Genomic DNA, 15937 nt, shown 5'->3' with positions numbered 1-15937 from the left:
TCGCGGTATTAGACTCGCCCACGCAGCCCTACTTGTTAAACCACATCTCTACCCCCACTCAACTCGCCACTTGTCACGTCATGGAGTCATTTGAGTATGCCGCCACCTAACGAGTCATAGTATCACGACTCATTATATATAGGTTGACTTCCCAAAATACATGTCGAAAATTGTGAAATTCCCCTTTGAAAGCACTATTCATTTTAATTTTAAAAATGATAAATCTTTTATTTTCAAAATTAAACCATTTTACTTAAGTGGGAGAAAATTTACTATTTTATATAGTGGAATTTTTTTTAGTCATTTACTAAAATTAGGGTAAAAAAATATTGATTATTAATAAAATAGTAAAATTCTCTCCCCCCCCCCCTCCGGTTAGGGAAAATATTTTAAATCCAAAAAAGATAAATAAAAATTAGTAGATTTTTATTTTTTTTTGTAATGAAAATGAATAGTACAAAAATGGGAATTTCTCAAAAAAAAAAGAAAAAAATTTGTCATTTTAGGATTCGAGAATTTCCCCTATTATTTTGTAGAGAACAAAATGTTTTATATATTATTTTTTTGATATTTATAAATCTAATATCTTTTTTAATCTATTTGAGTCTACTCAAGTTTTAAACTTGACTCAACCCAATTGACATGCAATTTGAGTCAAGTTTTCGAGTTTTGAACTATGCATTACAACCCACCCACTATCTCAATGTTTAAGTTAGTTAGGTAGCTAGGTTCTTTATTTTGAAAATATAATTCTTTTGGCTTCGTTTATTTTTCATTTTCTTCTTTGTCAGGTCCTTCCAAATATCCAGGAACCTTCATTGAAGCACATATGCAATTTTACTTGAATGAGTCAGAACGTACATGGAGGGCATCAAGGGGAGTTTACTCTTGTATTCTTCTTTGACTCAATCAAAAATAGATTCAATTGGATCGATCTATTGAAAATTTTTGTTAACATTTTAATTCAATCAAATTTATTCTCGTGTGATTTTTCGATCCTTCGTCAATACTTCGAGAACACCAAAGTAAGAAATCATTTCTTCATGTTGTTATCTTCTTCATACACGTCGATGATGTATGCAAAAGTTTCTCCATTAATTAATAATTATTTTAGATGATGAATGATTAAAGATCTTCTAATAAATTTTAATTAATTACATAATTTCTACTATAGTTCAAAAGGATTTAATTTGTTGGGTAAATTATACTTTGACTCCTATAATTTGGTATAATTCCATTTTGACCTTCTGACATTTTTATAATTTCACTTACCTCCCATTTCACTAATAGGATTAAATTTTAGATGTCATTTTACTATTTTACCTTTTTATTTTATGTTATTTTTTATTTAAAAAAAATATTAAAATAATAATTGACGGAAGGGGGTGATTGAACCCCTATGATAGTTATAAGGGAGGTAAGTGTAATTATCAAAATAATAGAGGGTTAAAATGAAATTATACTAAATTATAGGGGATCAAAGTGTAATTTACTCTAATTTATTTGGAGGTTACTTAGATTAGATGGCATTAGTCAAACAGACCTCCAAGGCTACCAATCTGATTTGGAAACCGTCTTTTATATCGAAAGCGTGTGAAGAAATGCAACACGGCTTACTTTTATTAATATCACAAGAAAAAGCATAAGATAGTTCCAGTGATATTATACATAATAATAGTTGTCTATTAATACATCAATGGGAAATAGAGAAGTCGTGTGGAACACTCTTTTAAGGAATAAGGGACAACTGGCCTCATTCATGTTCGCTCCACCTATTATTGATTGTAAATCATAATATGCTTATCGAATCTAGTACAATTTCAATCTCCCTAACTTCCACCTAGTCGATATAATTGACCGTATACTTGCTTTTCTACAGACATGTTAGTAGAAATTTTAATACAGGCTTGAGCTAGGGCCCAGAACCAAAGCATATGAGTCCCTCCTTTGAGCATGTGTAACGTCCGCACATCACATGCACCAGATATGTGAGAGTGTGTCCTCGTTGGTGGTCCCGAGAAAATATTGCTTATATTGGGTATCAAACTCACAACCTACAGACTCTTATCGCTTATTAGATCTGAAATTGCCATTGACAGGTATATCTTTTGAAGTTTCTTGTAAAATTCAAGCTACATTTGAGAGACATGGGCCAACTCAATATTTGATATTATATCACGTATTTAATTGAGAAACATGCTTCTTGTTGTTTTGCACTCTAGGCTCTTAGTCATGAAATGTTGAAATAATTCCATTTTAAATACTTTCGATCAAGATTTATTTCACGAACTCTACGATCAAGAATAACGCTTTCATGGAAGATGTCACTTAGCAAAGTGGTAAAGACCTTGAGGAGAGTTGATCCCATGACCTAGGTTTAAATCTCGTTGAGCCCATTTTCACCTTCATTAACCACTAACCCCGTACTTTGCCTAGCAAGCCAAAAATAAAAATAAAGGGTTAGGCTTTCATGAGACTTAACTGGTTAACATTGATAATGGACCTAGATTCATTTTATTTATTGCCCCCAGAATCAATTCGAGGACAATTTCCATGAAAGAGGTCCTATGACAAAGAAAATGTTTGCATCCAATTGGGCCAAACATCCACTATAAAAAAAAAAAAAAAGAGTCATGATAATTTGATGCCCCCATTACAAAATCGTAGATCATTTGCCTCGGGATACACAAGAAAAGATTTATGATTTTACTTATCTTGAGGCAAATAATCTACGGTTTTGTGTTGAGTGCGTAAGTTAGAGGGGGGCGTCAGAAAATCATTATTTAAAAAAAAAAGCCACTTGGCTTTTTAAAGGGTGTCAATATAAAAATTGCTATGACTTTCACATTGAAGTTCCTTTATTTCATTGTCAATGCTGAAGAGTTATAGTTGATCAAAAAGGGTAAGATGAAGTGATGGGGGACCAGAGAGGACGCGTTGAGGCATGTTGTTTTAGTCTTCATGGACGCGTAACCGTCCTATACACGGCCCGCTATCATCTCCATCTCTTACGTTGCCACATGGCATTTCTTCTCTACAATCTACTCTAAGGTATCCTATGATTCAAGTTATTTGTTCTAACTTCTAATATACGAATAAGAAAAATGGTTTTATAATTGAACTTTCAAACAAACATCCGTATCAATGCTCATCCATCCATGGATCTTAGGACTTTTGGCCCACTCCTTAATAAATTGACGAACTTAAACCGTTTGATTGGTGTTTTCTATTTGTAGCATTTGAGCATTTTCTATATTCATTTTTGTAATAAATTCAGGGATTCCGACGGTGCTTTCACTACATGAAAACTAGAAAATTCTATAGAAAAAATTGACGGGCCCAGGCCCATGAATTTTGATAGTCTAGGACCGTCGAAATTATTGATGTTCCCAAATTTGATGGTTTAGAACTGTCGAATTTCTCTCATCCTTCATTAATTTGACAGATTTGACCCGTCGAAAAAAAATTTGACAATGAAAATTTCGATGCCAATTTGACCTCTTGGTCCGTCGAATTTTATGAAATTTGACGGCCCACGACCGTCAAATTTGGGCTTTTATCAAATTTTGGCTTTTATCACATTGTGTTTTGCCATCAAGACTTTTGTTTCATGGATTACCTACTGAAGATATTTTGATGCTGAAGTCAAATTATAAATAAAGTGGAGAAATTTTTATATATCAAGAACTTTAACACATTTAATCCAATCCTAGGTCCTAAAGCATCAATTTGATACTCTTTTTTTTTTTCCTATTAGACACATCCATCAAAGATACTTTGATGCTCAAATTAGATTATAAATAAAATGGAGGAATTTTTATATATCAATAACTTTAACATATTTAATCCAATCATCTGCTCTAGAGCACTAATTGATACCTTTTATTTTCCTGCTAGGCAAACAACGATTACCAATTGACGTGAAGGTGTGTTTAACGGATTTTGAACCCTCCCTGATTGTGGGACAAACATTCCACACACCCTACCAACTTAACTAAATTGACACGACGTCCTACCTAGTAAAAGAAGTTTTAATGCTTGAAACTAGATTAATAAATCATTTTTTACTTGGAATCACATGTACAACTTCCAATCTAATTGCCTTTCTCCAATATGAGTTTTATTTTCCATAGCATTTTAAATTCTCTTCTTGATTTTCGATGACACTGAATTTTATTCGTCCTTGATTCTTGCTAGGAGGTAAGAGTCAATGTAGAGCTCTCATTCATCTTGTCATACCTTAGTGACCAGGGTGTGGAGAGGATGCGGGTGCGAGAGTGGGAACGCGGTGGGTGCGCCAAGTTCAAAAAAATCTTACAATATAGAGTGCCTCTAGAGCGTTATATAAATAATATACTCAAATATCAATTTTCCTTGCTTCATTTGCTTATTTATTCCATCACCCCTTACTCTCTATTGAAAAAAAAAATGTAAGCATTAGATTGGTTTATCATTCTTATGCTCACATAACTTTAAAATGTTTTATGCAATCAATTATACAGAATTTAAATTACAAAATAAAGAACGATTATGGGATCTGTTTTTTGATTGATCGATATTAACCAACTAATTATCCAAAGGATTTCAATGCTTGTGGATAACTACCCAGAATTGCCACCATTGCCATTGAATCAATATCTTGCAAATAACGAATCCCCTTTGGTGAAGTTCTTTGATCTCTAGACTTACCTTCTCTGCCTTGATCTTCTTTCTATGGATCCTAACCTTCAATCTCCAAGAGCTCAAATACCTTATCACGGCTTGGACGTGTATACCATATGGGAGTTCTTGAAGTTCTAGATTTTCTTAACTGAAAATCACACACATATAGTGGAGTTGAACCATACTTAACTAGATAGGAGTAGAGGGCCTAGATCATCTCTAAATTAGAAACCAACCCATCAAAGAATTCTAATCTTTTCCAAATAGAGGTTTCCAAAAAATAAATAGAAACTCTCAATTATTCCCTATGTAATTGACTTAATACCATTATGAGAAAATCACAGAATATTTAAATATAAAATCGTGGGTTATAGGCTTAATGGGCCACCCAACAGATCGTAGCTCCAACAAAAAAAATACCTCTTTAACAATTTAGAATTGAAAAGTTTAAGAAAATAATTAAGCACATTTATTCAATGAATTTTGTATTGAAAAATACAATCATGGGTTCACTATTGTTTGTAGCTTTCACATTTTCACTTACTCTATGTTCATGGATCAGTTGTATTTTTTGTACTATTAGTGCAACTTAACTAGTATCACCTGTGTTACCCCACCCTAGTTTGTTATAACAACACAATATCAATTAATAATATTATTTATTAGTTATTCAATGATCAATATATGTTTTAATGATTGAAGTTTCTTCCCTAGTAGAATCACGAGAGTTGAGACGCATAGAGGGGCAATCTTGGAAATCAAGTCAGTTCATTAGGCGTAGCACAACAAATTGTTTAAACTAATTTTAGTAAAAGTACTACTTTACAAATTTCCAAGGTTTTCTAAACAATTCTCCAAAATATTGGAGTAAGGTTGGCGGTGGCACCAACAAAATCAGGGTTTTGCCACCGCTAGTCCTTGGAAGGCAACATATCCCATTGATCATGTTTTGACCCCAAAAGGCTAGTTTCATATAAATTTAATAAAATGATGTATTTTCAAAGGGCATAGAGCCCTAAATGGGTTTTTGGAACCTAATTCCAAAATGCATTTTCAAAATAACGAAGTCTGAGGGACTTGAGGTGATCGTCAAAACTAGTTTTCCAGTCAGTATAGGTGTTAGATTTTCTCCAAAGTAGGTTTTCAAAACTTGAGGTTGAACTGTTGTTATGGGTCGGGAGGTGACCCCATTGATTGTAGTACTTGTTGAGTAACCTCATGGTGCTGAGGCTACAATGGTTTTAGGCCACGTAGGTTGAATGATATTTTTTACCTTGGTAGTGCTAAGCAGGTCTACTATATACGATCGACCCAATCAGATCAACTACCCACAATGGACCCCTATGTGGTCAACCACCATCTGATCAACCCTAATTGGGTCTATTACCTTCTTCGACCCTAAAAATGGACATTACCCACAATCAACCAAAAATTGGGATCGCTAACCACAATCTCAGCCCTGTACTGTCGAACCACAACTTCATGCTGACCAACGTCCAATTCCATGCTGACAAACTACATTTCCATGCTGACCAACATCTAGTCACTTGCTGACGAAGCACAGCTCCGTGCTAACCACCATCCGGTTCTGTGCTGATGAACAACCAGCTCTGTGTTGATCAACATCTTACTCTGTGTCAATGAACATCCAGCTCCATACTAACGAACCACAGCCATGTGTTGACTAACATCCGACTCCAGGCCGATGAACATCCAGCTTCGTGCTGGCAACTACAGCTCTGTGCTGACCAACATCCATCTCCAGTTTTGACTTACCTAGGACTCATATGGTGATCTCGCTTTCGTAGACTACGCGTTCAATTACGATTGGCTCGTTACGTGGACTTCACTCACAAACTAAACACTCGCTGGCTTTCTATCTAGAATCGGATACCCCCTTACTACTTTTAGGACTTCTTGTGAAGGTTGGGTCGACAAGATCGACTGAGTCCGGTATGAGTCAAATCAACTGACGAATCCTAGCTCAGTGTTGACCAACATTCAGCTTCATGTCGATGAACATCAAGCTCCGTATTGATGAACCACAACTTCGTGTTGACTAACATCCAACTCTGTGTTGATGCTACTAGCTCCATGCTGATGAACTTTTCCCTATTTTCAAACTTTTCCAGTTCTATGTTGATGCTAGCCCCACATTGATATCAACTCTATGTTGATGAACATTTTTACAAAATCTTCTTTTTTACAAGTTTTTTCAGTCCTGTACTGATGAACTTTTTTCTTTCTTTCAATACATGTCTAGTGCTGCACTCATGCCAACTCCGTACTGATGCTAGCTCAACATTGATGTAACTTGCTTTTTAGAGAACACACAACCCAGCTCCATGCTGATGTAATCTTATTAAAAAAATTTCCAGTTCCGTGCTGATGTTAACTCTGTGTTAATGAACTTTTTACAAAATCTTCTTATTTTACAAAAATTTTCCAACTCCGTGTTGATGAACATTTTTACAAAATTTTATTTTTTACAAGTTTTTCTAGTCCCGTGCTGATGAACTTTTCTCTTTCTTTCAATATATATCCAATTTCTTTCTGATGTCGGCTTCACGTCGATGCTAGCTCTGCGCTGATGTAACTAGCTTTTTCAAGAGCATACAACCCAGCTCCGTGCTAATGTAATCTTATTCAAAAAAAGAAAAACATTTCGAACTCCGTGTTGATGATAGTTCTGTGCTAATGAATTTTTTACAAAATCTTCTCTTTTACAAATTTTTTTACAGCTTCATACTGATAAAATTGTCTCTTTTTCAAATTTTCTCAACTCCGCACTGATGCCAACTCTGTGTTGATGACCTTATTCTTTTTCAAACTTATCCAGTTCCATGTTGATGAAAACTTTATCTTAATGAACATTTTTACAAACTTTTTCAGTCTCGTGGTGATGAACTTTTCTCTTTATTTCAATACATATCTAGATCCGCATTGATGCCAGCTTTGCGTCGATGTCAGCTCTGCGCTGATGTAACCCGCTCTTTCGATAGCACACAACCTAGCTTCGTGTTGATGCCAACTCTATGCTGATGTAATATTTTTAAAAAAGAAAAAAAATAAAAAACATTTACAATTTCGTGTTGATGTTAGTTATGTGCTAATGAACTTTCTACAAAATCTTTTTTTACAAAGTTTTCCAGATCCATATTGATGAATTCGCTCTTTTTCAATTTTCCCAGCTCCATGCTGATGAACTTATTCTTTTTCAAACTTATTCCGCTTTGTGTAATTGCTTTATTAAGCTCTAAGCTACTCCTCCCGAGGGGGTTGGGGGGGGGGAATCGATCTTTGTTAAGGGAAATGGGGGGTCACCCCTTCCCTCACGACCCGGACCGCTATTCATGCTAGCTCCACACTGATGTAACCCGCTCTTTTGAAAGCACACAACCCAGCTCCATGTTAATGCCAGCTATGTGCTAATCTAATATTATTTAAGAAAGAAAAGCCTTTCCAGCTCCGTGTTGATGTTAGCTTTGTGCTAATGAACATTTTACAAAATTTTCTCTTTTACAAGTTTTTCAAGTCCCGTGCTGATGAACTTTTCTCTATCTTTCAATAGATGTCCAGCTCTGCGCTAATGTCAGTTCCATGTTGATATAACCCTTTCTTTTGAGAGTACACAACCCAGTTATGTGTTTGAAATCACCACTACCCTTTTTCACTAAATAGTAAAAAGGAATCTGACTAGAAAATTGAGATTTTTTTGGAATTGAAAGTTGCCACCTAGTTTAGGCATATGAATCAAAATTAACTCCAAAACGGATCCAGATCGGTTTACGGGCAAGAGATATGGGCAAGGGGTCAAGTTATGGGTTTCGGAAGGTGTCAAGCACCGAGCCCTCCCGATCGAGATGATCAGTCTCTACTATGATCCAAGAAAGTCCTAAGGTCAACGGGTGAAGATTAGAGTCAAACTAGGGGTCCAATCATCATTATTTTGACCGAATTAGCAAATCAAATTCGATAGCTATGATTTCCTCAAAAAGGTTTTATCACTTGAATTTCTAAATTCCATGCATTGAAGTGATTGAAAATGCCTTAATCTTCATAATCAATTTTTCCAAGCTTACGTGGCACAAAGTAATAATAGGTATCCCTTACTCCTCAAAATTGAGTTATGTGGCACAAAGGAGTAATGGGTATCCCTTACTCCTTGAAATTGAGCAAATAAATTCATCAATTTCACAAAGAGAAAAAAGTTAAATTGTTTAGTAACTCATGAAAAATCTGAATTTTAAATCTATCATAAATCCATGCGAAATCAGAATTAAAATTATGAACAACCAATGAAAAATTTTGAATTTTGAAAAAACCTGAATCTTCATAATCAATTTTTTCAAGTTACGTGGCACAAAGGAATAATAAGTATTACTTACTCCTCAAAATTAAGTTATGTGGTACACAGGAATAATGGGCATCCCTCACTCCTCAAAATTGAGTGAATCGATTAATCAATTTCATAAAAAGAACAAAGTTCAATTCATTTACTAACTCATGAAAAATCTGAATTTTAAATCAATCATCAATCCATGAGAAATCGGAATTAAAATGATGAACAACCCATGAAAATTTTGAATTTTGATAGGTTCCTCAACCCACAAAATTTTAATGACCTACTTGAGCGAAATTATTTCTCTATTCATGCCACGTAACTTTCTAGTATTGAATCGATTAATTATTGGGGACTATTTAGATAAAAATTTGAACTCACCTTGTTTGAGACAAATCAAAAGAAGAAAATCGTCCCTAATAGATCAAACATAAAAACAAGATGGTTGTTGTGTATTCCTCCAGAAATTTGAAGACATGAGAGAAAGAGCAATTGAGTGGCGATTAGAGCCTAAATCCTGAATAAGTGTGGCAATGAAAATGGAATTGTGGCTAGACTTGGAGTGTGGATTTCTCTTGAAACCCTCTCCTCCCTTTTCCTTATTCGCTTGAATTCTTCGTGTTCTTATTGATTGTGTATTTGTGTTAGATTTTTAGAGAATGGAAGAGAGAATTGAGGTGAATAATGATTTTAGGTTGAAGGGGTTTGAGATTGTGTTTTTGCATAAGAGTTTGAGAGAGATGATTTGAGAGGTTGATAGTGTGTTTGGGGAGGAGAAGGTGTGTTTGGATTTGTGAGAAGATGGGGTATATATACTCTTCTTCAGTTTGAGGGGTTTCAAGATGAGAATGCTTGGAGCGCTTACACTTCACCCATGGCTCAAGATAGTGGGAGTCCATGTTTTCATAAGGGAATGAAGGAGTTGTTAAATAAATGTTGATTAATATTTATTTAGAATTGATTCAAATAAAATTAATTTAGTTTGTTTTAAAATGATATTTGAAAGTTACTTTATGATTGGTGCATTTTTTTTTGTTAAAGTAAAAGTAAGTTATTTAGAACATTTCTATTGATTAATATCTTTTAACATGGATTGAAGATTGTAAAAATACTTTTTGACTCATTTTTCAAATATTTTGTAAATCCCATATTACTTTCTAAATTTTTTAGAGGGATTTCTAAACTTATAAATAAGATCTATTATCAACTCTTTCTTCATTCCAAAAATTCTCTCCTTGAGAGCTCCTAATGGCCTTTAGCGATATGGAAATATAATAATTCTTATACATATATATATATATATATAATATATATATATATAATATATATATATATATATTATATATATATATATAATATATATATATATATATATATATATATATATAATAAGAAAGAAAAAAGAGAGAGAAAGAGACATCAAAATTTCAAATTTGGATAGGCACCACGAATGACCCAAAAGGTGTCGAAAGGGCCCATAGGGTGCTTAACGAACTTTTTGATCCGAATAGGTACCTAGTGGTTCTAATGGGTTTCATACCTATTGAGTTTCTTAATCCATTTACAAATGGATGTGACTTTTGAAATTGTTCTCTATTTATAAAGATCAATTCTATTAAAAAAATAATTAATTCTAACTTTCTACAAAAAGAGGCATTTATGTATCTGAGATTCTGAGTGACAGATTTTCTCAAAATAGTGCAAATTTTGAGGAAATATACAGTTATGATAAAATTGGACTCTGTTGTATCCTGAAGACAAGTTTACTAGCAACCCATTTGCATCTTTGAGTTCAATCAGAATGGGGACATCTGTTGTTTATAAGAAAACATAGATTACTACGTGCCTCAGAATAGTTTTCTTATTTATTTTCAAGTCCTATTTTTCTAACAGGAGTGGCTGATGAAGGGGAGTTTAGAGCTTCTAGAGCCATTGATTTAGTAGATCGAATAGTGAAATTGAGATGTAGAGTGAGAAGAGAGAGAGGATGGTTGATTAGTTGTGTTTGTTGAGTGAGTTGGGGGGGTAGTTGTTACAAGGAGCTGAAGAGGAGAGGAAGTTTCATGAGAAATGGTGAGGAGGGGATGGGGTGCGTAGGTCAAGTAAGAAATGAGTATAGATTTGTTTAATCGACTTGTTGTTGTTGGAGTGTAGTCGGTCAAGAAAATACAAGTGGAGTAGCGGTGACTGAACTCTTGAAGACTGTTTCCAAAGTGACGTAGCTCCAAGTCAAAACATACAATCGCGCTATTAGACTCGCCCACACAGCCCTACATGTTACACCACATCTCTCCCACTCAACTCGCCATCAGGCCGAGTTGAAAACATTATTCATTTTTATTTCGAAAATCGTAAATATTTTATTTTCAAAATTAAATCATTTTACTTAAGTGGGAGAAAAATTTACTATTTTATGTAGTGCAATTTTTTAGCCATTTACTAAAATAAGAGTCAAAAAAATAGTTATTATTAATAAAATAGTAAAATTTTCCACCAGTTAAGGAAAATCTTTTTAATCCAAAAAAAGATAAATAAAAAATGGCAGATTTATCTTTTTTGTAATTAAAATGAATGGTAAAAAAGTGGGAATTTCTCAAAAAAATTTCCTTTTAGGATTTGAGAATTTCCCCTATTATTTTGTAGAGAACAAGATGTTTTATATATTTAAAAATAAATTCTTTAAATATCTATAAATCTAATATCTTTTTTAATCCACCTGAGTCAACTCAAGTTTTAACTTGACTCAATCCAATTGACACGCAATTTGAGTCCAGTTTTCGGAGTTTTGAACTATGCATTACAGCCCACCCACTTTCTCAATGTTTAGTTAGTTAGGTAGTTATTTTGATTTGGTTCCATTCCAAATTTGTAGAACCAATCACCTGTGATTCGATTCCATTTTGCCACAAATCCGAACCAATTCGAACCATGTGCACCCCTATTGGTGGGTGTTGGAGTTAAAAATTAATGTGTGACTCACAGACCAACACTATTTTAACATGTGGCACTGATGACATAAGCAATAATTAGAGAATTTTTCTCTATCTGGCCCATGGTAAAAAATTGAAATTTCCTAATAAGATCATCTTGTCACATTCAAAAATATGATCCAATACAAAATTGTTCTAGAGGATGAAATTCTATGAATTTCAATAACGAACAAAATTAAAAAAAAAAAAAGTTATTTTTCACCATTGTATTTTAATTTTAAATTTAAGTGCTCAGTAGCCGTCCATTTTCAACACTATTGATCAAGCTCGAATTTTTTATATATATATTTTCAATTTTTTAACCATAAAGTTTTTCATGAAATCTCAAAGATTGTGGTATTCAATTGCCAATATGATAATCCATGTGTCTCCTTGTTTTCACATGCACAAGGGGGACAAAAGAAGTAAGGGTATGTTACCTTCTTTGAAAAAGACGTGAATTGGGAATCTACACGAACAGTGTTATGACATCTTGACCGTTGGGTTTCGAAGCTATTGAGATGCATTGGTTCGGTCAATGGGTTCACACCCATTAATGCTATTGACACCCCAATATTCATATCTTTTGGAAAACGTTGGAAATCCTTTGATACTTATAAAATGAGATGATCAATTTGGATCATTTACTCTATTTTCTTCTTAGGAAATCCTTGTGAGATTCTCGAGTCTAACGACACATCTCATGCGTTTCAAGAACAATACTCTAACACCTTTATCACCGAAAATAGTATAAGGTCTGTGGCCACTTGGCCTTAGCAGCTACGCTGAAACAACCTTTATCTGAAAGCATGGTATAAGGTTCTTTAGGGAAGGTAACTCGACCGTGTGCAGATGCTTTAGGAAGTGTTGATGTTGCTGAACGAGCTTCTCGCTACTTTAGTTCATTGGATTCTCTTCCTTTGTCGGTAAAATAATGTTTTATGGGAGTTATTTTAAATCCCCCTCACATTCGGCTTGTAAAATAAGAGCATACCCTTTGTATTTTTTCCTAGTTCTAATACAAGTTTTTGCTTGAACCCGAAAGTAATTTGCTGTAGTCGACAAAAAAAAAAAAAAAAACAAAAAAGTGCTGGAGTGACTATAAAAGAGTTCAGATCATATGCAACCAATAGCCGTTCATTTTTAAAGACGTGGATTTTCATAAAAAAAACTTAGTTTTTGTCTTTTTTGTTATTTTGAAATTAGATCTAAGTAATGAACAAAGAGGCCGAGATGTTAATTTTTTTTTTTTTAAAACTACCTCTCTCTCAACCTGTTAAAGTTTGAGTTTTTAGGTCTAATTCATTCATCTACCCCTTTTTTTTTGTGGTAATTTTTCATTTTGTTAATAACTTTAATTATAGAAGTTAGAATCATGAACCATTAATTCTCCCTTACATCTAAGGTTAAGTAGTATTTATTTCAATGTTGTGATTGTTTTTAATATTTTTAGTAATTTTTGCTATTTTGAGCAGATTTCATGTTTAATAGGATTAGAAGTCTTTTTTATAAAAGAGGCGGTAATTTCGATCCAAAGATCATCTTCAATTTAATAAAATTTCTCTTTAATTTCTTTTCTAGTGGATTCCAGATTTTATTAGTCTTTTATTGTTTTATGCCACGTCAATCTCTACCTATCATCAAAGACTATAAAATTCCACTTTTCTTTCGTGGTGAAGTTCTTACGAAATTTTAGTAATTTTGTGGTAACCCATGGAAGGTCAAGGGATGTGACACATGCACGCTTACATTTAAGCTTAATAGCATAAGGCATCTTCAATGTTTAAGGAACATGTGCAAGAGCAAACCGCATCGTAGGCATGAGCATTCAGTGGTAAATAAATTTAACTTGGTCTTAGATTCGGACCCGATGCATTTTTAAGATGACTTTGTCGAATTGATGAGATCCCTCAAGGCTTGCTAAATTGATTTTGCAAGTTGATTTCATCGAGTTTTTACGCCGTTGACCTTGAAATACAATTTAGTCAAGTCAAATCGGCCATGTTTTGAATGGACAAAAATGAGGTTTTAGAAACTAGACGCTTCTCTAAACCAGCCACAATCCAATCCATGCAAGGAACTACCCCATAACCCACATACCCCAACTTTGCTCACAACACGGCTTTGATCCCATGCATCCAACCTATTTTGGGATTCGTTGACTCCTAAGAATGACTCATGAAAAACAACACATGATCCGAACCATTGGATTTCGTGTTTAAGAGGTTGGGATCATGTGTGTTTTCTCATGAGTCATTATTAGGATTCAAGGAATCTTGACTATATATATATATATATATATATATATATTTGTATATAGAACTCCATTTTTGCATCTGTCTAATTTGACAATTCGTAACTCTGTTGTAGTGGATTCCTAATGATGAGCACAAAGAATTTGAAAAGTAAAGAGTATCTTTCCTTATTATTTATTTATTTTTGTTTCTAGTCCTTTCATCTCTTTCACTCGTTACGACTCAACATAAAAAATTATGTACGTTTAGGATCGTTACGCATTACACTCGATTTAGCAAGTATGTATGCTTAGGTTTGCTATACATTTCGAAAAAAATAGAGAGTTTGCATTGTTGGAAAAATATGACCTCTAGATTTAGAAATAATCACGTGGGGGCTAAAAGAAATCTCATTCTAAAGTTTATCAAATTTGTAAAAATTAACAAAATGAGAAAAATACCCCTCATAAATTTTGTACCTCCGAAAAGTCTCGAAAGTACCTTCATTGCTTTCAGAATATGATTACAAGTCTAACAAGACCCAAATCTACGAAAATGAAGAAATTTATAAGAAATCACCGAAATGCCTCTCGTTGTCCGACTTTTACATAGAGATCTTAACTCTTAGGAAAATGTGATTGAAAATAAATTATCAACAGATTTACGCGCATCAAAAATCTAAAAAACTCCTACTTAAGAAAATTGAAAATTTCCACATGTAATGATGAAAAATAAATCAAAAATTAACTTCAATTAGACAACCAAATTGAAAATGTTAACTTTAATAAAACAATTGAAAATTTTAACTTTAATGAAGCATTCAAACTGAAAAATAAATTGAAAATTTAACTTCAACTAAACAACCAAGTCAAAAATTTTAAAGCGACCAAATCAACCGTGATCTTCCAATAAAAAAACAATTATTCAAAGTTAAATTAAAATCTGAAAAATCAACCAATCAAATTAACAATTGAAACTTAATCTAAATTTTAATATTGATTAAACATTAAATTAAAATTCTTAAACAAATCAATATTCAAGTTAATCTTAAATCGACCAATTGAATTAAATCTAACATTAAAATTAAAATCAAGCCAAAAACTGAAATTCATCATCCAACCAGTCTACCTAGAACCAGTGAGTCGCAAATTACGTGGGATCACTACCCACGACATTTTACAAGAAATGTGAAGGAGAGGAATTTAAAAAAATTTAAAAATCTTTCAAAATTAGAAATAAATCTAAACGTCCCTACAAGAGATGTGGAAGAGAAAATTTAGGAGAAGAGCAGATAAAAAAAATGGTTAGAAATAAATCCAACGTCGAAGGAATTTTTGAGAAAAGAGGAAACAGAAAATTAGGAAGTAAATAAAAAAGGAAACGAAAATTGTTATAAAGAGGGGTCGTCCAACTCTCTAAAACTCTCGACGTCTTCTCTCACTCTTCACATCCTCCTCTCTCACCATGTTCTCCTTTCTCTCAACCTCCATAGCTCCACGTTCTTCTTGTGCCCTCCCTCCTCTTTTAACACTACCTAGAGCTTTCTACAAAAATAAAAATAAAAAAATACAGCGATAGGGAAGACATAAAGCGAAGAAGAGAGGAGGAGATTTTGGAAGAAGGAAGCCTAAACGTGGGAGTTATTCTTGGCGTTTTGGGACAGAAGCAAAAAAATATATAGGAATTCTGCAAAAGAGAGCAAAATTAAATTAAAAAGAAGAAGAAGAAAG

This window comes from Akebia trifoliata, chromosome 4 (genome assembly GCF_017979445.1).
Source record: "Akebia trifoliata isolate Shusen 1 chromosome 4, ASM1797944v1, whole genome shotgun sequence".
Lineage (NCBI taxonomy): Eukaryota > Viridiplantae > Streptophyta > Magnoliopsida > Ranunculales > Lardizabalaceae > Akebia > Akebia trifoliata.
This window is presented reverse-complemented; position numbering follows the sequence as displayed.